This window comes from Diabrotica undecimpunctata, chromosome 7 (assembly GCF_040954645.1).
Source record: "Diabrotica undecimpunctata isolate CICGRU chromosome 7, icDiaUnde3, whole genome shotgun sequence".
Classification (NCBI taxonomy): Eukaryota; Metazoa; Arthropoda; class Insecta; order Coleoptera; family Chrysomelidae; genus Diabrotica; species Diabrotica undecimpunctata.
The window spans coordinates 33952232-33975683 of NC_092809.1; positions in this window are offsets into that span (position 1 = coordinate 33952232).

Genomic DNA, 23452 nt, shown 5'->3' on the forward strand with positions numbered 1-23452 from the left:
TCCCCCCTAGTAAGTGTAAGTTTAGTGTGGTTCCGGTAAATAGTAAATAGTTCAGGTAAAAAAGTCAAGTTCGGTGTAGTCGTAGGTAAAGTTTGTTTTGAAAAATAGTGTTTTTGATCCTCTTTTAAATTTCACTTCTACAACCGAATTTATTTGAATTTTTTTTAGAACTTCGTCGTTTTATTAACTGTAAGAATAGAATCAACGATGTTGGGTGCTTTTCCCTCGTGCCAAACAACGCAGCAGTTATTTAATCCAGATTCCTTATAGATAGGAGCAAATGTTTCGTTAAAACATACTAATCTTCTGGCAAAAAAGTTTCATTAATGTCGTTTCATTTTTGTCGTTGAGAAACTTTATATGTGCTTGTGAGGCTTTTGCAATAACAACATTGAATTTATAGAATTCGTTAGCCTTATTTGCTTTATTAATCTGATTTTTATATTGGTCTAGACTTTCCGGGGGTACCTATTTCTTTATTTTCCTTGTTTGCTTCCTTTTCTAAGTTTTTGAAAACTTTACACTGTAGACATTTGTCCGATTTGGGCATTTTTAAGTAAATGTGCATTTCCTTAATGGTAGACCTTTCAATGTGTGCTTTATTTATATCTCGGTCTAATGTCTTTTTTTGGTGCTGTCCTCTATTTTCTTTCACTGCTGTATCCAAAGAAGCGCGTTCCATTCCATTGCACAATTTGGTAATAATTGAATCATTTGTATAACCCAAAGTGCGTAATAAAAAATTACGACAAACTTTAACAGTGTCTCCATCGGCTTTGGGCAAATAAAACTGGCGTGTTTTATTTTTTTTTTTTTAATATATTTTCTGTAGAAGTGACTGTGCGTATATTAACTGTTTTGATACAAACATGTTTCGAGAGCCATATTTGTCGCTGGCCTGTAGGCGTCCTCTACTGGACATAGGTCTTCCTCAGTTCTTTCCATCTGTCTCTGTCTTGTGCGGCTTGCATCCAGTTATTGCTAACACGCTTCAGATTGTCAGTACATCTAGTTGGTGGACGTCCCCTGCTCCGTATTGCTTCTTACCTTGGTCTTCACTCTAAAATCAGTTTTTTCCATCGGTTGTCTGATAATCTGGCGACGTGTCCTGCCCAATTCCATTTTAACGACGCGATTTTTTCGATGGCATCTGTTGTTTTTGTTCTATGACGTATTTCTTCGTTTGGAATTCGGTCTCTCAGAGAGACGCCCAACATCTGGCGCTTCATAGTCATCTGAGTCACGCGAATCTTATTAACTACCTTTTTTGTGAGTGTTAATGTTTCCGCTTCATAAGTAAGTACAGGTAAAACACACTGGTCAAAGATTTTCCTTTTGAGGCATATGGTTAGATCCGATTTAAATACATAGTTTAATTTACCAAGCGCTGCCCAGGCTAATCCTATGCGATGTGGGAGCTTACATGTCTGGTTATCTCTGCCCAACCGAATTTCATGTCCTAAGTACTTATACGATGTAGTCTGCACAATATCCCTTCCATCAACTGCAATATTTCGATTTAGCACCAGATTAGTCATTATTTGCGTCTTGCTCATTATAGCTAGTTAGTTCATTAGTGGTGAAACATGGACCGGATGCTCTTTTGGAAAGCTTAGTGAATATTTTTAATAAATGCTTAATTGAAGGCCAAACGATTCCAGACGATTGGAATTTGGCCCACATTAGCCCCATTTATAAAAAGGGAGACAGAAAAGAATGCGGAAATTATAGAGGCATTAGCGTAACTAGCTCGCTGGGAAGGTTATATGGTCGTATATTGAAAAGAAGAATAGAAGAGGAGTATAAAGAAATTGAAGAACAAAGCGGCTTCAGAGCAGGAAGATCGTGCGTGGACAACACATTTACCCTTCAACAAGTAATTGAAAAACGAACAGCTCGAAACCTCCCTACGCATCTGGTATTTATAGATCTGGAGAAGGCTTATGATACAGTTCCTTTAAAACTCTTATTTAGTGTCTTGACGAAAACGGACCTTAGTAAAACATATCTAAAAGCAATACTGAACATCTATAAATGTCCTCAAAGCACTGTAAAAACAGGAAATACTTTCTCAAGGGTATTTACAGTAACGAAAGGCTTGAGACAAGGATGTTGTCTTTCCCCCACCCTATTTAAAATATATATCCAAGAAGCACTGCACCAGTGGAGACAAAAATGTGCGGGAATGGGGTTGAAGCTTAACAACCATTATCTGACAACGCTGTTCTTTGCAGATGATCAAGTACTAATTGCAAGCTGTGAAGAAGATGCAGATTATATGCTTAGAAAGCTCAAAGAGGAATACGAAAAATGGGGGATGAGTATGAATTTGTCTAAAACAGAATATATGCGAATAGGCAGTGAAGACGAAGACCCGGATTTGGAAATTAGACAAATGAAAAGGTGCTACGAATACAAATATTTGGGAAGTATTATCTGCAGTAAAGAAACAACGGAACGAGATATAGACTATAGAGTGCAACAAGGCAGGAAGAGTGTTCAAATTCTGAATTCGATACTTTGGTCCAACAAAGCTACTATGAAAATTAAAATGACTATCTACAAAGTAATTGTAGAGCCCATTCTTACATATGGAGCAGAATGTTGGCAAATGACAGTAAAAGGAAAGAAAAAAGTTGACACGGTTGAAATGGACTACCTAAGAAGAGCTTGCCGTATATCAAGAGTAGAACGTATACCTAATTCTGAAATTAGAAGAAAAACAGATAGAGTACATACAACTTCTGAAAGAATAGAAACTAGACAGTTAATATGGTATGGACACGTACAGAGGATGGACGACAACAGATGGCCAAAAAGAGCTATGGAATACAATCCAAGTAATAGAAGGAAACGAGGAAGACCAGCCAAGTCTTGGATACAAGGTGTTATGGAAACCATGAAAGACAGAGCCATTGATGAAGACACCTGGAGAGATAGAAAAAGATGGCGATCGAAATGCGGGAAGCGGCAGAAGCTGTAGGATCCCCGCTTATATATATATATATATATATATATATATATATATATATATATATATATATATATATATATATATATATATATATATATATATATATATATATATATATAGTTCATTAGTCTTGGCCATAGTTAGTCTGCCAATAATTTTTCCATATTTTTTTCGATCTTCATCGGAAAATTCTTTGCATTAAGTATCTTTATATTTTTGTAAACAAGGAGATAACATTGGATGTTTCTTTGTATCTCGCAAAAATTTATCTTTATTTGTTAAACTAGGTCTCTTAAGGTTTTCTTTATTTTTTCTTTTAACTACTGGTTCATGCCTTTCTTCAGTATGTGCCAAAACTATTTCAGTATCCGCGTTTACATGATGAATGTCTCCTTCGTCTGTTTCTATTCCCGACTCATTAATATTTTCATTAGTAATGCCAGATTCTTGAAATTTAATTTCCAAGATGTCAATATCAGTATTTTCATTGGCCACGTTAAGTTCTTGAAAAACAAGCACAGCAAAACTCTTCTCCGCAGCCTTAGTTCCGTCGTCCATGTACGTTTCGTTAGTTTCAATATTTTCATTGGTCACGTTAGGTTCTGTAAAACTCTCTCTTGGAAGCTCAGTTTCATCGGGCAGAATTTCAGATTCATCATTGAATTCTTGTATTAAATTCTTTTGGATCCTAAAACAAAAAAATTGTACCTAGTTTGTTTTATAAAAGTGCCAATATTTGCATTCAAATTGATTCTGATTACGTAGGTATACGATCCTGTTTTTGACTTAAATTCATATCTTACAGTTGGTGAAAAAAAATGTAATTTTTAATTTAGCTATGAGTTACCAAAAGATTTTGAGAATTTTTTACTACATTCTAGTAAAAGTAGATAAAATTACAGCAGTGTATTCATTTTAACTAACTTCTATGTCAGGTTGCTATTAATAAATGTAATTGAGAGCAAAATATACGACAATAAAACTAAGGGTGAAAGTACATATTGTGAAGTAAAAACTATATGTTCCTGAATATCTTTAATATCAAACGTTTATTCTGCAGCCCTAACCTCAAAAAAAACTGGCCGTGAACAGCTTGGCTCATTTTCACCGTCGTTAACACCGGTATTCCTATTTATCATTGACAATAATATGAGACGGGTACGCCGACTTGGATAACTACCCAACATATTTTAACACGTTTTAAGCAAGTTTTTGTCACAACACACGTGTACTCAAACATCTTTTTGGAGGTTATGCGTTGGTTTCTTGAACTGAAAAACCCAGTATCTACCCCAGTGTTTGTAAGAGCATTTTTTATTAAAAGTATCTGGCATATACTGTCTTTTACACTTTTATATGAAAGATACTATGTTTTTCATTTTAAAATTAGAAAATTATCGGTACATACTGTGTTTTACTTTTCGAACATCTTCAAAACAAATGATGAACGTGTTTTACGTTTATTTTAAACCTAAAATATAATAAACAATATTAAGTTATGCCCATAAGGCTGAAAAAGTCTTATATGAAAAAATTGTTGGATACTATGTTTTTCATTGGGCCAGCCGAATTGTACCTAAAATGTCAGTTTTATCAAAACTGACAGTGACACGCGTACATTATTAAATCATTTACGCAAACACAAAATGTGTTAGAATAGAAAAGTAGATGTTTAAATTAATAAAGCTCCCTGTAAGAAAGTGTATAATGTTTTCCAATTGTGTGGGAGAAAAGACTATAAGATGAAATTCTACGTTGCTTATTAGTAACTAAGTACCTTAGGTAATCCTGGTGAATAAATTCATTCCACTCTACATAAAGCATACGACTTATCAGCTTAGATCATATTATTATGGTTATTAAGTAGTAATTCACCAAAGAAAACTAACTTAAAATGACTGATAACCCATTGTTTACTAATTTTGAATATGTATGACAACAATGATAATTACCTAGAGGTAAGTAATAATAATAGAAGTTTCAGTAACATGCGTATATAATTCTATATTACGGTAACACATGTTAATAAGGTGCAACTGACAAGGAGCCATTATCTTGACACAAATCCTTGGTTTGTGGCATTAGGTAGGTAGTACTTAAAAATTATTTATAAATAATCATTACGGTATTCACTTGGAAATTTTGACTAATGTGCAATTAGTGTGTCTACGAAATGGGAGAAAATACCAACTAACTAAACGAATGTGGGTACGATCTTGGTGGTTAGAACAGAGGCGTAGTAATTTGCAAATACTTATTACATTTATTTATGTATATCGCGATAACTGTTTATTAATGTAAATTGGTACAAAATTTAACAGAAGAAGTATTTAGACCAACATAAGGAATATGGAGACAACCAAACCTGCGAGCTAAATAGACGAATCACGTTGGGATGGGCGGCATATGGAAGGATGAGAGACATTTTTAAAACAAATACTCCAATTCACCTGAAAAGGAAGGCATTTAACCAATGCATCCTACCAGTCTTGACCTACGGAGCAGAGACCCTAACTTTAACGAAAGCTACTGCCGAAAAACTGAGGGTAACACAAAGGCGAATGGAGAGATCAATGCTGGGTCTGACCTTGAAAGATCGCGTGAGAAATGAGGAGATACGCCGACGAACTGGCGTTGACGATATTATACTGCGAATCAATAAACAAAAGTGGAGGTGGGCTGGACATGTTGCTAGAATGGAAGACGGAAGATGGACGAAGAGATTATTGGAGTGGAGACCAAGAGCCGACAAGCGAAGTCGAGGCAGACCACCCACCCGATGGACCGACGACCTAAGGAGAATAGAAACAAACTGGATTGCAGCAGCTAGAGATAGAGAGAACTGGAGACGTTTGGAGGAGGCCTATATCCAACAATGGATGTGAAAACGGGGCTGGATGATGATGATGAAGGAATATTAATATAGTATTGTGCGAATTAATTGAAGTATTGTGACATTTTTTAATATTCACAGTTGGCAACACTGTCGACAGACACATTTACAACTGACCAAGCATTGAAAGCATAGCCTTACTTTTCTCTGCCTTTTATTTGAGGGTGTTTTGGGATATTTCTCACTAAGTTTGTGTTGTTTTGTACTATTTTGTGTTGTTATTTGTTGTTGTGCGGTAATTAGTGAGTTTGTTTCGTATAATTTCATCATGGATATTACGCCTAGGAAGCGTGAAAAGATTATTACGTTAAGTGAACACACTTTTGTCACAAAGAGAAATCGCAAGAACGCAGTAAGCAAGATTTTGAAGCGTAAACGAGAAACTGGATCAATGGATGTGAAAAGATTAGGAAAATACGGAAGAAAGAGAAAAACCACACCAGCAGATGATAGATTTTTAATTCGAAAAAGCTAATTGGACCCAAGAAAAACAAGCCGAGATCTCCAACAAGATCTAACAGCATCAGTTGTAATAATTCATGACTCAACTGTTCGGAAAATACTTTTGGAGAATGGTAGAAGGGCAATGCGTCCAGAGAGAAAACCGCTTCTAACTGAACGAATGAAGAAACAAAGGCTATTGTGGGTCAAATACTCTAATTGGACTGTAGACGACTGAAGAAAAGTCCTATTTACAGATGAAACTCACTTTATAGCTCAAGTACAGCGGTCGAAATATGTCAGGAAGTCTGAGAATGAAAACATGACACCATCTCATATTGATCAAACCGTAAAACATCCAGACAAAAAAATGATTTTGAGATGTTTTTCATATATGGAGGTTGGATGTTTGGTACCAATTGAAGACCTGATGAACAGCCAAAAATACAAATCAATGATGAAATAGCGTTTGGACACAGAACTTCAAAAATGTCAGCACCAAGGAGTAGCGAGTCTTCAACGGGACTCTGCTCCATGTCAGAAGTCTAATCAAATGAAGGAATTTTTTAAAAATAAGAAGATTAATGTTTTAGATTGGCCCGGTTATTCACCAGACCTCAACCCCATTGAAAATTTATGGGTAATTTGAAAAGCTAGACTAACCAAAATTGACTGTACTACAAAAATAAAAATGATAGAAGCGGTCATTCAGGTTAGGTTTCGAGATGAAAGGAACTGTCGGAAGCTCGTAAAATCTATGCCAAAATATAATGCATCTAATAGCTTCAACAGCTCTGCAGAAACATTAAGTCCCGGTGCCTTTCCATCCTTCATTTGTCTGACGGCTGCCGTTATTTCTTCTGGTAGAATTTCGGGACCTCAATTTTCTTCAATGGTGGGCTCTTGTATTAATTGATCTAAGGTCATGGAAAAGCTTCTCCATGTATTGTTTCCATACTTTCTTTTTATCTTCTTTGGTTATGGCAAGATTGCCTTCATCATCTGTTATTTTTCCGCTGTTGCGTTTTCGGAACTTTTCAGCTATTTGCTTCACGTTTCGATGAACATTGAAGTTTTCATATCGACTCTGATACTCCTCTATTTCTTGACATTATTCTGTTTTTTGTTTCTCTTTAGCTTCTCTTATTTTTCTTCTGACGATGGTATGTATTCTCTTATATTCTTGGAGATTTTCTTTATTTTTTTTCTCTGATCCATAAGTTTAGGTATTTCATCGGTCATCCACGATTTCCGTTTCTCTGTATCTTTCTTCAAGTGTTGCTCTTTTATTTCTTTCACTGTTTTTTGTGTGATGGTCAGACTTTCCTCTATAGTTCCACATAGTGAGGTTTTCACTCACTTTCAGTCGAACATTGGGATCTTTCAGTTTGTTTTCTAACATCATAGTTCTTCATCGACTTACTTGTAACCTTCTTCATTCTGACTTTGAAATTACCTACAACAGCTACATGATCAGAATTTATGTCTGCCCCCGGGTATGTTTTGACAGATGTACAGCTGTTCCTATACCTCTTATTTACTAGCATGTAATCAATCTGATTTCTTACAATCCTTCCCACAGAATCTTGTGGAGACTTCCAGGTGTACAGTTTCCTTGGGTGTAGCTTAAACCAGGTGTTCATTATTACTAATTGATTTGCTTCCGCAAAAATCTCCAGCATATCTCCCCGATAGTTCCGGTTTCCTAGACCAAATGGTCCAACTGCAGTTGATGTTTTGCTGGCCCTAACTTTCTCGTTAAAGTCACCCATGACAATTATTAGGTCTTGCTTTTTCAACCTTTTCACGACTTGATTAATGCTATGGTATAGTTCTTCTATCTTTTCTTCTGTTCCTTCTGTTGTAGGTGCATACACTTGAATTATATTGATGTCAATTCACTCTTGACTTTTATCACTAAAGATTTATTTGGATATAGAAAATTTCGTTCCATATCTACTGACGTTATATGACGATATTTTAATTTAGGCAGTAAACTAATTTGCCAAGTCGTAAGATCTTCAGAAAAGTTGCCTTCAAAAATACGTACCAACAACTTTTCTCAAACAATCGAAGCCCTCATTTTTCTCTAATACATTTTCTAATTTATTTCTAATTTTAATCGCTGTATTTCGGGAATTATTTAACAATGAGCAGAAAAAAATGTTTACAAGATTAACCAAGTCACTTCTGTAGATTCCTTTGTTTTAGTTGTTAAAAACATGGTAAAACTATATAACTATACCTATAACCTGATAAAACTCCTGGTAAAAAATTAAAAAATTAACATTTATGAACATAAGTTTTTTAACAATTTGTACGTTACTTAAAAGGTCTTGACTTTCTGTTACACACTATGAGTCATTTTGAATATCTAACACAATGTCGTTTATGGTCATAATCCATGGTCTCCATCTTGTAATTACGGGATCTGGAGGCAAGCTTATACCTGGTAATTTTTCTTTATATATTTGCACAAGTAAAGGTGCTTTCAAAAATACTTTTTATTGTTTGAAATTAATTTATTGACTATATCAAATTCACTTCTAAGAACTTCTGCTACTCTGTTTATGATATTTAGAAGACAAGTGAGTGAACCATATTTGGATGAAATATTTTGAATATTTGTTAAATGAAATAAATGGCTTACAGTCATATTATTGAATTTTTCCCGTTCTTTTGCAGCTATTCAACAAGCTTTTCCTGATCCATTCTCTTTTGAAGTGCCGATTATAAGATGCACCATATATCCACCACATGCATCTGTACATTCATCGACAATTACGTAAAAGTTGTTATTGTTTAAAAAAACTTCAATTTTCTCAATTACTCCTACAACCTTACGTCGTACAATACATTCACATTCCCCTTTCTAAGTGTTGGTTGCCTCATTAGGAATATTGAATTTGTATAAAGCTCTGTTTGCTGCCAACAGAACTTAACACAGATCTTGATTAAACACATTTTACTTTTTTTGATTCATCTTGATCTTGAACACTTTGAATCGACTGCTGAACGGCTGCTAATGCAATATTTTTTAGCTTCAAATTATGAGTTGCAATTTTTAAATGTTGGTCGACTTGAAACTTCTCACGGAACATCTGTAATAAAAAAAATGTTCAAGCACCAAAAAGAAATTCGTACAAGGAGTTAAGAAACAAAAGCAAAATTGTCTAGAGTTTTATGACTTTTTGTATTTTGATGCTTCACTTTATGCCCATCTTTATATAAGTAAAAGCGAATTTGTCCAATAAAAATACTGTTTCCTCAAAAATTGCTTGTGTGGGACACAATGCTTTTGTTTGTCAGCATCTCATTTTTTAAGAAATGAACTGTGAAAATGAGTGTAACCTACGATTTTGGAACAGGCCTTGCAAAATACTTTGTCTCCACTTAGCTTTAACTCGGAACAACATTTTATCTAAGAACTTTTTTGAATGGTAAACATATTTAAATTTAATTTATAATAAACACTTCAAAACATGAAACACGGAATCCTGTGGCTAATAGACTATGTCTAAGGCCATTCCTTTCCTCTACACACACAAAGCATGGAACACGACACAACGTTTACTTTAAACAAAGGTTGGCCGGAAACTGAAAAAATAATTAGACCTTTAAAAGCAGGTAGGTACCTACGACTTGCTTCACTATTCAAATAATCTTTTTCTTGAAAAAAACCGATAAGTATTAAATTCATGTAGTATTGGGAAAAAAGTTACTTTTTACAAGTACCTAATGTCAAAATTTATTGTATTATGCTTATGGTGGTCCAAAGTTACTGTTTTCCTAAAACAAATAGTAATAAATAATACAGCTTTTCCAATGCATAAAAAAACAGTGTAATTAAAAAATATAAAAGAAATATAATAGCCAAATTTAACACGTTTATTTCAAAGAAGCTGCTTGATAATTCCTTAAAAAGTATATAAGAGGTAATCTTATCTATTATTTATGTAAATAAAAATGTGTCTCATATAGTCCCTTTAACTACACCAATGTACCACTAACATAATTTCGTGGTTAACATTTAGGTAATTTAATCATACAACTTGAATGCTACTTCCGGCTGTTACCATATGTTAAACACGTCATTTTTTAGCGCAATTATTAACAGAAATTGTATCAAATGAGTTGCAAACAACAATAGAACAACCTAGCGAACCGTTAACTCCCTTTTGTTGCCAAGTTTCTAGTCTTTATAAGCGCTGGTAGGTCTTTTATCAATGTCCGATTATACTTTCGATCACCTACATTTACCTGAATAAAAGTTAAGTGTAAAACCATTTACAAGACGTTTTAATACAGGAAAAATCACAAAAAAATACAAAAATAGCAGAGGAGAGAAATTCATGAGGAAGTGAAAAAAAATTACACAGAAAGAGTGAAAACCAACAGTAAAAAATCGTGAAGTATAAAAAAGAAAATAAACACAGCAAAATATAAAATTTGAGAAGAATTTTCCATTCCAACAGTATAAAATTTAATTATGTTATAGAGATTATTTACAAAGTTATAACAAATTTTCTATGAAAATCGTTTCAAGTTCAACTCCCTGTATAATTAAAAGGAAGTACAATAAGATTGATCTGTGGCTGCCACATTTTTTTATCAATTGTCAAAATTTTTAAAAATTATTGATGTTGCTAGATTTCGAAATTATCGAATACAGTGTGGGTCCAAATGCCTAATATTTGATGTCACCATCTAAAAGTAAAATTAACATACTTCAATTTTTGTTTAATATTTCCTGTCTAAATTTATAAGGCTTTGAGATATTTTGGAAGTATGGTAATGGTACTTTTCGATAGTGACATAAAATACAGGGTGTTTCCTGTATAACATAATAAAACATTATAAGATTTTGCTGGGAAAGTAAAGAAGATTTTAAATATAAAATAAAATACTAGGTGTTCCATTTAAAGCATTATGAGTTTGGTCTGCCACTATGTTATCGAACATCATTCTTCTATACGTACCATCTCCGCGATGAAAATTGGTAATCATCACTAGGGATGGGAAAAACCTACCGGTTTTAACCGAAAACCGGTTTTTTTACTTCGCAATAACCGGTTTTATCGGTTGTTTTTTTGTCCCGGTTATTTTTTTATTTTTAAAGTAAAAACCGGTTATTAGGTTTTTACGGTGATTATGATTAGGTTAAGTATTTTTTTGGATCCCAATCATAATTATTATTTTCAAGTAATTATTCCAAACAAAACCATAATTCAAATTTTATTTTATTGTATAAATACAGAAGCAAACTGAAAGTGCAAACTCTCATCAGCCAGAAACAATTAAGTTTTATTATAATATTTCGTTGAAAAGGTATTTGTAATCATAATATTTACATAAGAAGTGATCTTTTACATCATCTATTTTTCACACTTGACTCTTGACATTGAAAGTGGGTGAATGGTTGTTTCTAGTTGTTTCTGATTACCAAAAATAATGTTCTGACTATAAATATCGAATTACCGATTACGAATACGAATCTCCAAGGATTTCCCTACGTTTTCAAAACGATACACACATACAGGAAGTATTAAATGAGTTAAAATGTACCTATTATACAAATATACAAACGTGTTAAAAGTAATACATGATAATTTTTTTTTGATGGTAGTAAAAATAAAAGATGAATTGCATTATTCAATTTATTTTTAAGTAAAATATTTATGTTGATATTATTTTTTTTTAAATCCCATTTGAAAGAGTCTGGGAAATTTTTTATAAGTTGAAATGGTTGGGGTGGGGAATTTTTTTGGGTTTGGGAGGAGAGGAAAATTGGTGGGTATTTTAGAGAATTATATTTTTAAATGGTAAATTAAATTTGCATCATTAATTGAATACAATAATTGCATATTATATTCTACTCTCATTATATTCATTGACAATAGAACCTGAATTATTTTAGCGCTCTCTGTTGAACAGTAGTATAATAATTTTGGTTTACTGCTCTCTGCATCTGACTACAACCAGATGGAATTCTGTCTACCATATGCTTAAAAGATTTACACTAATGTCCCCATATATAGCTGCAATATTGGCAGATAGCACCAAGGATGATTTCTGATTCAGATATAAAACTAATCACTGAAATTGTAAGCATTTTATCGCCTTTCGATGAGGCCACAAAGGAGATCTCGGGTTCCCAGTACATTACTGCTAGCCTTGTTATCCCCCTTGTGTCTATTATCGAAAGATTTTTAAGAAACTTCAAGCCAAACTTTAGTACAGCTTAAAAGTTATACCAAAAGCTTATAACTAGCCTTCAAGAGAGGGGCACTAGGCTTTTACGAAATCCCCTGCTTTGCCATGCTACAATCACGGACCCGAGGTTCAAAAAACTATATCTGAATCCGTATCTAGCGGAGATAGTCACATCCAATTTAGGCTCGGAAGTTAGGACGTAACTTACCGAAATCGGAAAACTTTATCCTTCCTGCTCCTTCCAGAATGAAGAAGCCAAAGTGAGTTTAAAATCAAACCCATTTTGGTCTTCACACGATCTGGAGTTGGTGAACAGTGGTTTCAGTTCAAGTTCTCAGGACACACAGATTCAAAGTTCTTTTTCAAATGAACTGACACTATATCTGCAGCGGCCTTTGCTGCAAAGTGATCCGTTTTCATTCTGGGATCAGAACAGAACCTGTATGCCAGGCTTGGCTTTTATAGCTAAAAAAATACATGTCGTTGGTCGGAAGTTCGGTGGCATTAGAGAGACTTGTGTCATCATTGAATGATATTGTGTCAGATGAGAGAAGCCGCTTAACCGACCAACATTATTATATAAACGAGTTTTTCTTAATAGGCTTCATGATACTGGCCAACATAATGCTAAATCCATTTCATATAATATAACCTATTTGTAACCTTCTAACCTATACTTTTTTACTTAAAATATTACTTCATATTCTTTTATTGTATATTATTGCAATATTTATATATTAATCTTACGCTATAATATATTTAATAATAATCATAATAATCATAATCATAATTAATAATAAAATAATAAATAAATATAATAATTAATAGAATAAAATGGTTTTATTAAAAATTGTGTTTTATTTATATTGATATTGATGTTCTTTCGATAGTTCTAATTTTGATCATATTGATATCGAGTTGAATGAAGTATCGCAAACTAAAGTGCATTGTAAATGTAACTTTGTAACTATTGGATTAAAAAACCGAAAACCGGTTTTTGGAAAAACCGGTTTTTTTGGCCGGTTATAACCGCCAGGTTAAACCGTAAGCAAAAAAACCGGTATAACCGAAAACCGGTGTTTTGTCAAAAACCGCCATCCCTAATCATCACTGCTACATTTGACACTACAGCCCGAATGAGTTTAGTTGAGCTGTATCCAAACCATTCTCTGAGGTTTCTCAGCCAGGACATTCTTCTTCTACCTATGCTGCGCTTTCCTTGAATCTGTCCCTGCATTATTAGTTTTAGGAACAACCTGTAACATTCTTACTAATTTTGTAGTATGAACCTCAAAGTTACTACAATTTTTGTTATTAATTTTTATTACTATCCATTATTATAGATAATCTTGTGAGCTTTATCACACTAATCAATCACCCTGTATATAAGAATATAATAAGATTGAAGAAGTAAGTGCAAATCGATAATACATGAAGAAACATGACCAAAAAACAATAAAATAAGCAATCCAATGCTGAACGGCGTAAAGATTCACCCAAAGAAGAAGACTAAATACTTCTTCTAGGTCATCATTATCATCTGTCATTTTATTCAAGTATGCGCTTCTTTTCTGTTATTGCCATTGCCATCTTCTTTGTCTGCCGTGTTTGTTTTCAAGCGTTGGCTATCGTCGTATAAACAAGCGTATGACATGTTTCTCAATCGGCAGCTAGATGAAACAATTCCTCGACTGTTCGACCTGTCCATTGTCTAATGTTACGCAGGTAGGACAGTTGTTTTCTTCGGACCCACCAACATAGTTTTCTTTCATTCAGTTATAACTCCACTAGTTCTTTATTAAATTAATTTATATTGTTTTGTAGCTCCTTTTTTCGTTGACGTAACAATTAGAATATCATCGGCAAAGATACATTAATATACATAGCCCTTGTAAACGCCTATGCTTTACATATAGTTTTTAATCCCTTTGTTACACTTCTTTATTTTATCCAGAAATATTATGTATAATGTGGGATGTAGAGGTTTTTGCCGAAGTCTTTTTTCTTTAGCTTAGAAAACTTCTTATTTCAGTAGGTAAAAAACAAAGAAACGATTTCGGGCTCTACAATTTCAACATATCTTCGGATCCCCGCTAAAAGTTAATTAACCAATAACGATAAAAGAAGAAAGGTTTAAAGTGCACGCTATGTGCGTGATTCTGCTAGGACAGTGCTCGTGAAGGAATTAAATGACTGCACATAGACGCAATAGAGTATCTTTAGAAAATATATAAAAAACATTTGTATATTGTATGTGACTATTATTTATATTACTTATATCCAGATTTAGCCATACGGCTCACACTCCCTCTAAGGGGAAAATTCACTCATCCCAGATACCTACGGTATCAAAAGGATTGAGCTCTGGTGGGACTCTTTCCGTGTTATCGAGCCCTAGGTGACTTGGTTTGCTGAAGTATCTCCCAAAAATTTTCGTACACACCTGGACGTCTCGAGGATATTTATATATTATATAAGTTTTTTTATTTTTAAAACAATAAACACTCAAAACAGGAAGAAACAACACAAATCCTCCAAAGAGACCATAACACATACTCATCAACAAGGGGAAGTGGAATCGTAATTTTTCGGTGTCCAAATTATGCAACATTTTTATGCAAGATCATAAAAGGTATGAAGATGATCTGAAATTGTAAAGCCAGAAACAGGTCGTTTAGGCTATAATAAAACCATTTATAAGTATTTTGGTATTGAATATAAGTATATAAAATGACTCCAAAGTATTTTTTAGTTTTCTGTTGTTTTTTTTTTCTATAATTTAATTAATATGATTTGCCAAAAGTAATACAAAAATATTTTCATGTTTAATGAACATCACATGGTGAACAACTTTTAAATTTATCGTCGTAGAATCAACTTAATTAATAGAAAAAAAGGTTCAGCGCTTCTGAAAATATATAAGTGTTAAGTAAAAAAGGAAAAATCGTAAAATTCTTGTAAATATTCATAAGCATAAAATATTAAAAGAGCTTATAGCAAGTTGTAGACTTCAAACGAAGCTAAGTGGCTAAGGGAAGGTCTTTTCAAAAGCTTTTCAAATTAGATCCAGATAAAATTTGCACTTTGCGCAAATTAGCAACACCTCGCTTCACGGGACACCCAAACTACTTAAGCTCCAAGCTCCGCTCCATAGCCCTGGATGCTGTGCGACTGACTCGGCTCTCTTCCCTTCTCACTGCTTATGTATTTATTTTAAAGTTAGTAGTTAGGTATTTTAATATTCATGGTGTTGGTAAAGCGAGTTTTAGGTTGAATTTTTTAATGTAGCTGTTTTGTGGGACTGCGATGGTTTTGAAATGGATTCGAAAGGATAGACTTATAAAAGTCAAACTTTTGTGTTTTATGGCCTAAAATTTTTATTTGGTTAATTATAATTTTAATAAATTTATTTAACATATTTTCGCATAATTTTGATTATAATTTAATTTAGAAAAAAGATTACATTGATACAAAGATTACAAAGATACATTAGAGATTTTTGCGGAAGCAAATCAATTGGTAATAATGAACACCTGGTTTAAGCTACACCCAAGGAAACTGTACACCTGGAAATCTCCACAGGATTCTGTGGGAAGGATTGTAAGAAATTAGATTGATTACATGCTAGTAAATAAGAGATATAGGAACAGTTGTACATCTGTCAAAACATACCAGGGGGCAGACATAAATTCTGATCATGTACCAGTTGCAGGTAATTTTAAAGTCAGAATGAAGAAGGTTACAAGTAAGTTGATGAAGAAGTATAATGTTAGAAAACTGAAAGATATCAATGTTCGACTGAAGGTGAGTGAAAACCTCAATACAAAGGTGCTAAAATGCAAAAATGCAGGAACTATAGAGGAAAGTCTGACCACCATACAAAAAACAGTCAGAGAAATAAAAGAACAACACCTAAATAAAGCTACAGAGAAACGAAAATCGCGGATGACCGATGAAATACTTGAACTTATGAATCAGAGAAAAAAAAACAAAGAAAATCTCTAAGAATATAAGAGAATACATACCATCGTCAGAAGAAAAATAAGAGAACCAAAGAGAAACAAAAAACAGAACGATGTCAAGAAATAGAGGAGTATCAGAGTCGATATGATAACTTCAATGTTCATCGAAAGGTAAAGGAACGCAACACCGAAAAAATAACAGATGATGAAGGCAATCTTGCCATAACCAAAGAAGATAAAAAGAAAGTATGGAAAGAATACTTGGAGAAACTTTTTTCTGACCTTATAACAATACAAGACCTACCATTGAAGAAAATTCAGGTCCTGAAATTCTGACCAGAAGAAATAACGGCAGACAAATGTCAGGATGGAAGGGCACCGGGACTTGATGAAATTCCTGCAGAACTGCTGAAGCTATTAGATGTAGAACAAATAAAAATAATAACTGAAATATTTAATGAAATATACAAGGCAGGAAAAATACCAGTAGAGTGGCTCAAATCGGAGTTCGTACCATTGCCCAAAAAACCAGGAGCAAAATTTTGTGAAGACTATAGGACCATAAGCCTAATAAGCCATCTGCTGAAGCTGTTTTTAAAAGTCATCCATTGGATTTGTGAACTCCGTTGGTACGAGGGAAGCTTTATTTAGCGTACAGGTATTGTTTCAGAAATGTAGAGATGTCAGCTCTAATTTTTTTGCATGCCTGATTGACTACAAGAAGGCATTCGATGAAGTCAGGCATTAACAAATGATGGAAGTGCTAAACAGAACAGAGATTGACGGAAGAGACTTAAAAATAATAGCTAACCTGTATTGGAATCAATCAGCGGTACTCCGAATAGATGCAGAATATACAGATCAGGTCAAAATCTTAAGGGGAGTGAGACAGGGATGCACAATTTTACCACTTATATTCAATCTGTACTCAAAGCACATTTCTGAAGAGGCCCTAAAAGATTCTGATGAAGGCATTTCAATAAATGGAGTCAAGCTCAATAACCTGCGGTATGCAGATGATACAATAGCGTTTTCCAATACCATAGAAGGGCTGTGGACGCGTGCAAACATTTTAATGAAAGTGCTGAACTCAGATGATTTCGAGGAAGACTAAATCTGGGTATATAAAACTGGGTATGGGAACATAGAATATTAAGAAGAATTTATGGCGGGACGATAAGACATGAGGAGATGTTTTAGAAAGAAGAACAAACGATTAATAACACAAGTTTAGTCTGGCTAAATCTGAATAATTAGAAAGAATAAAATGATAAAAAAGTTTTGGACGAAAGAATATTACGCAATAGTAGAAGTAGAGGACCAAGAATTAACATTACATGAATTTCTCATGCAAATTTTGTGACATCTACGTTCTTTAAATATTTCTTTTATATCTACTACAATAAAATACACATTAGATTCAATGTAGTTGATAACTGGGTACTGTCTTGATAATTTTTGTCTTTATTCTGGCTAATTTAATTAAATCACGAACTTTAAATCCTCTCCCCAAAAGAAATCTTCCAAAAGCATCTACGACTATATTTCAAATGGCATTACTCAGTTTCTTAAAGTTTTAAATCAAATTCCTTAGATCTGCCTAAGGAATACGTTTCGTTTGTTAATAACCATTATCAGGAACTTCGATAACTCTCACCTTGATTGGTTTCGCTGAAACTTCATTAATTACCATTGAAGGTAACGCTGCTCGAGGCTTTAAATCAATTAAAATTAGAGGAACGCGTTTCGATTTCGGTCCTTTGAGCATAATCAGGTTTGTGCAGTAAGCCCTTTGAGACATGAATTAGGGACGTAAAGACAATTAATGAAAATAAAAGAGAAACTAATGTCTGCGAACGTGGATTGTAATTTACACCGAAATTAATAACAAATAAACTGCAGATGCTTTTTAGCATTTATTGTTTAAATTTTCCCACATTAACAATGTAACAAAATAACTACCTCCGAAAGTTGGGAGCCAGTGTAGAACAATTAAACTCACAACTGTAATTGGGAGCCAAGTGTTAGGTCTCGTTTAGCTCAGTCTCTTAGGTTTGAGAACTTCTTATCTTAGAAGTAAATCTGAAAAATGAGTTTGGCTGGGACAAATAAACCAAGATATTAACTAATCATATTTATTGTACTTTTTCTTCTTCTTCTAGTGCCGACTCCACTAATGAAGGTTGGCTATAACCATTGCAAATTCGTCTCTATTTTCTGCTTTTTGTAAACGCGTCTGTGTATTTAAACCGATCCAGTGGCAAATGTTTTTCAGCCAGGACATTTTTCGTCTACCAGGACCCCTTTTTCCTTCGGTTTTACCCTTTCTAATTAGCTGCAACAACTCGTACCTCTCATTTCTAAGTATGTATCCCAAATATGCTGTCTTTATTCTTTTAATGGTGGTTGTTTAAGGCTGGCCTAGATATTAACCTTGCGAAAACAGAGTGCCTATCTACAAGTAAAGAACACATTGAAGATCTACAGATTGACGACAAAGTAACAATCAAAGGAAAGGATAAATTCAAATACTTGGTGTTTATAATCACGAAAAAGGCAACAACAGAGGAAGAAATTAAGCAAAGATTGGGACAAACAAGAACAGCAATCCGACAACTTAACTCAGTATGGTGGAATAGACAACCAAATATAAAGTGCGAAGTATTATGACATATGGGGCTGAAAATTGAACTATAAACAAGAAATACAGCAGTAAGATAGTAGCAACAAAGAGCATGTAAGACGAACTAGCGACAGCAGATGGATCAAGAGAATAACCGAATGGAGCCCCATATGAAGAAGGAAAAGATGACGACCCCGAACATCCTGGAGGAACGAAGTAGACGACGCCATGAGTAAGAGAGGCCTAAACGATGGATAATGTGACAACATAGAAAGATGGAAACGGTTGAGCGAGGGAAGGCAGTGAATACTGTAGAATCCCTGAATATATATATAATATAAAGTTTTATTTTGGGGTTGCAGTCATTAATAGGGCAGGAAAGTGAAACTCTTTGTTCTTTATCAAGCTTTCGCAAAATTCATTTGCTTCTTCAGGATATGCTAAAATATGGTATCAGTAAATACAATGAAATTAGAATTAAATAGCATTGTATAAAACTAGTATAAAAACTTACAACGTGAGGTTAATCCATTAAATTTTCAAATTTACAAAACAATAATTTTAACATTAACCCCCAAACTAACTAAAGTCTTTGCTAACTATTCTGATATTAAAATTGCAACTAAAAATGTTAAAACATTGGCATCATTGTATACAAAAACTAAATCACCTATTAGCATTATGGAAAGCTCAAATGTAGTTTATATAATACCATGCGAAAATTGTGATAAGTCATACATCGGACACACATCTAGAAATCTAATAGGCAGACTAACATCACATAAAAGTGACCTTAGAAATAATAAAAATACGTGTGCATTAATAGATCATGCAATTAATAAAAATCATTCATTTAATTTCAATGAAACTAGTATATTAAGACGTGAAAACCAATTAAATAAAAGAGAATTCTTAGAAATGGTATGCATAAATAAATATCAATGCGTTAATAAAAAAACTGATATTGATAAACTAAGCAATATCTATAATTACATTCTGTCTTACGAAAATTAATACTATAATTTTCAAATTTTCAGACTATAAATACTATAATTTCAAAAAATTTAAATATTCATATTTGGCGCCACTTTGTACGTAACCATAATAACAATCAAGAGCTAGTTATCAACAACAAAAAATATAATAAACAGAAACGAGTGTCTTTCTGACATAAATCAAACATCAACATAATCAATGTCATAATGAATTTGTACAAAATTAAATAAAATTAAAATATTGTACTTAGATAACTATATAATTTTAATAAGTTAAGTTTTAATGTTTTGTAAATTTGAAAATTTAATGGATTTACCTCACGTTGTAAGTTTTTATACAATGCTATTTAATTCTAATTTCATTGTATTTACTGATACCATATTTTAGCATATCCTGAAGAAGCAAATAAATTTTGCGAAAGCTTGATAAAGAACAAAGAGTTTCACTTTCCTGTCCTATTAATGACTGCAACCCCAAAATAAAACTTTATTTTACATAACGTGTCAGTCAATAATACATAACTACTTTATATATATATATATATATATATATATATATATATATAAGCTTATATATATATATATATATATATATATATATATATATATATATATATATAAGCATCGAGAAAAGGAGTATGACCGTCAATCCAATATAAATTAAGGAACACTCGAAGAGTGGTGGGTTTTTCGGTCAAAGTGGAGAAATAAAAGACAAGGAAGGTGGCTACTTCATCTATTTATTGAAGACGTTTCGCTTTCTAATCAGAAAGCATCATTAGTTCATCTAAAAAGAACAATATGAGAAACCAAACATCCATGGAAAAGTTGTTATAAGTGTGTTACCTTAAAAAGATATGTAGCAGTCAAAGATATTAAATGTGTAAAGAAGCTTATGATAATGGACATTATAATATTGTGTTGTATAGACAATTAATTGGAACTGAATACAGTTTACAAATTAACTCAACTTAGCACAGCAACTTACCACATGTCTTTTGTTTGACCAACAATAATAACTCAACGCACAGCCTGAAAGGTTACACTGGATTTTGTAGTAACCGACCCAATCAGAACTATGTTAGTGGAGAAGTAGCTCTATATATAAAGTTAAATATACCTGGCCAAAATATAAACCTCATAACTATTATCGAAGCAGTCGCTGTAACAGTACTGGATCTATTAAAGTTCAATATTTGTAGCATTTATGCTTCACCAGACGAAACTCTAACTAAACCCAAATTACTTAATCTTCTCCAACAAATTCCTTCACCTCGAATAATTACGGGAGATTTTATTTACCATAATATTACGTGGAGATCAAATAAAAGACAGAGAGGAAATATGTTAGAAAACGTTTTTAACACTATAAACATATCCCTACTTAAAGACAAATCCCCAACAAGATTCAATATGGCTACGGGAACATCTTCTGCTATTGATCTCTCCATGTGCGAACAGGCATTGCTCACCCAACTCGATTGGACAGCGCTAAAAGATTTATATAGTAGTGACCACTTTCCAATCTTAATAAAACATACAGTTAATTTAAATACAAATACAATACCAACTCAAAAATGGAAACAAAAAAAGGCAATTTGATTGAATTTGAAAAAATTTTATCAGAGAGAATAAATCAGATTAAAATTTCAGAGTCGATTGACGACACACTCACGAGCTTTATTCAGCTTGTACTGGATGCTGCTAATATAGCCATAGGAAAATCTCAACTTTTAAAGAAACACAAACCAGTTCCGCTAATTCCGCTTAAGACCGCTATTCAATTAAATGAAACAATTTGAAACCGATACAAAAAGTACAAAAATATTGATCTATTAACGGAGTACAAAAAATGTAAAACTGAAGCAAGGAGAATAATAAAAAAAGCAAACAAGAATCCTGGCAGAAATACATATCTAGCATTAACAGCAATACAAATATATCATCGGTTTGGAAAAAAGTTTAAAAAATAACAGGACAGCATACTTACCAACAAATCGTAAGTCTAGAAAAAGAAGGGACGTTACTAACTGACCCACAGGATATAGTAAATGAACTAGCTGATACCTATCAAAAATTTTCTTTCTTAACTTACGAACAACAGGAAGAGGCAGTACATATTACAATTTCCGACAAATTTAACCCTATCAATACACCTCTTAGTTATGGGGAGTTTCAAGAAGCACTTAATAGCATGAAAGATACTTCACCAGGTCCAGACGACATGCCAATACAATTTATTAACTATTAAAACTTCCCATAGAATCAAAAGAGTTTTTACTCCAAATTTTTAATACTGTTTGGTCTCAAAAATCATTTCCAAAAATCTGGAAAAATGCCATTGTTATACATCCAGAATAATATCGTCCTATATCATTAACATGTTCTTCATGTAAACTTATGAAAAAAATAGTCAACAAAAGATTAATGTGGAACCTAGAACATAATGATCAACTTACCATCGAACAAGCTGGCTTTAGACCAGGCAGGTGTACAAAGGACAACACTATAGATCTAGAAAACGCTATTCACGAAGCTTTTAAAAATAACCAAAAATGTATGGCAATATACTTTGACATAACTAAAGCATTTGACACAGTATGGAAACACCGTATATTAAATATTCTAAAAAAAATGGGATATCAAGGAAATATGTTGGCCTACATAAACAATTTTTTAACTCAAAGAACATTTCAAGTCCGAGCGAATGGTGCTATATCCTATCTTAGAGAACAAGAAAGCGGAATTTCACAAGGATCGATTATCAGTCCTACTCTATTTTTATTAGCAATAAACGATATAATAAAAATCATTGCGAAACCGGTTTAGGCAAGACTATATTATGCTGAAGATCTAATTATTTACATCAAAGACAGGAACGTTAATCGTATGGCGTCAATATTACAAGAACACTTAAATAAACTAATAAATTGGTCAGGTAAGTACCGGTTTCAGGTTTTGCTGTAATAAAACAAAATGTATATTTTCAAAAGATATATCGAGGATAAACCGAACCTAATGCTTAAAAACCAAAATCTTTTCTATACAAACGAAATGAAATTTCTAGTGATATTTGATCAACAGTTAAATTGGAAAAGTCATATCCTGCACTTAATTCTTTTATGTCGAAATGACCTTAACTTATTAAAGTACCTAGCTCACAAAACTTGGTGTGTCGATGGTAAAACCCTAGTCATACAGATCCTTAATTCGTTCCAAAACTAATTACGAATGTGTGGCATATGTATCTGCCAGCACAACAACGTTAAAACCTTTGGACACGTTACATAACACCTCCCTAAGGATTATACTTGAAGCGTACAGAAAAACTCCGATAAATAGCATACAAAC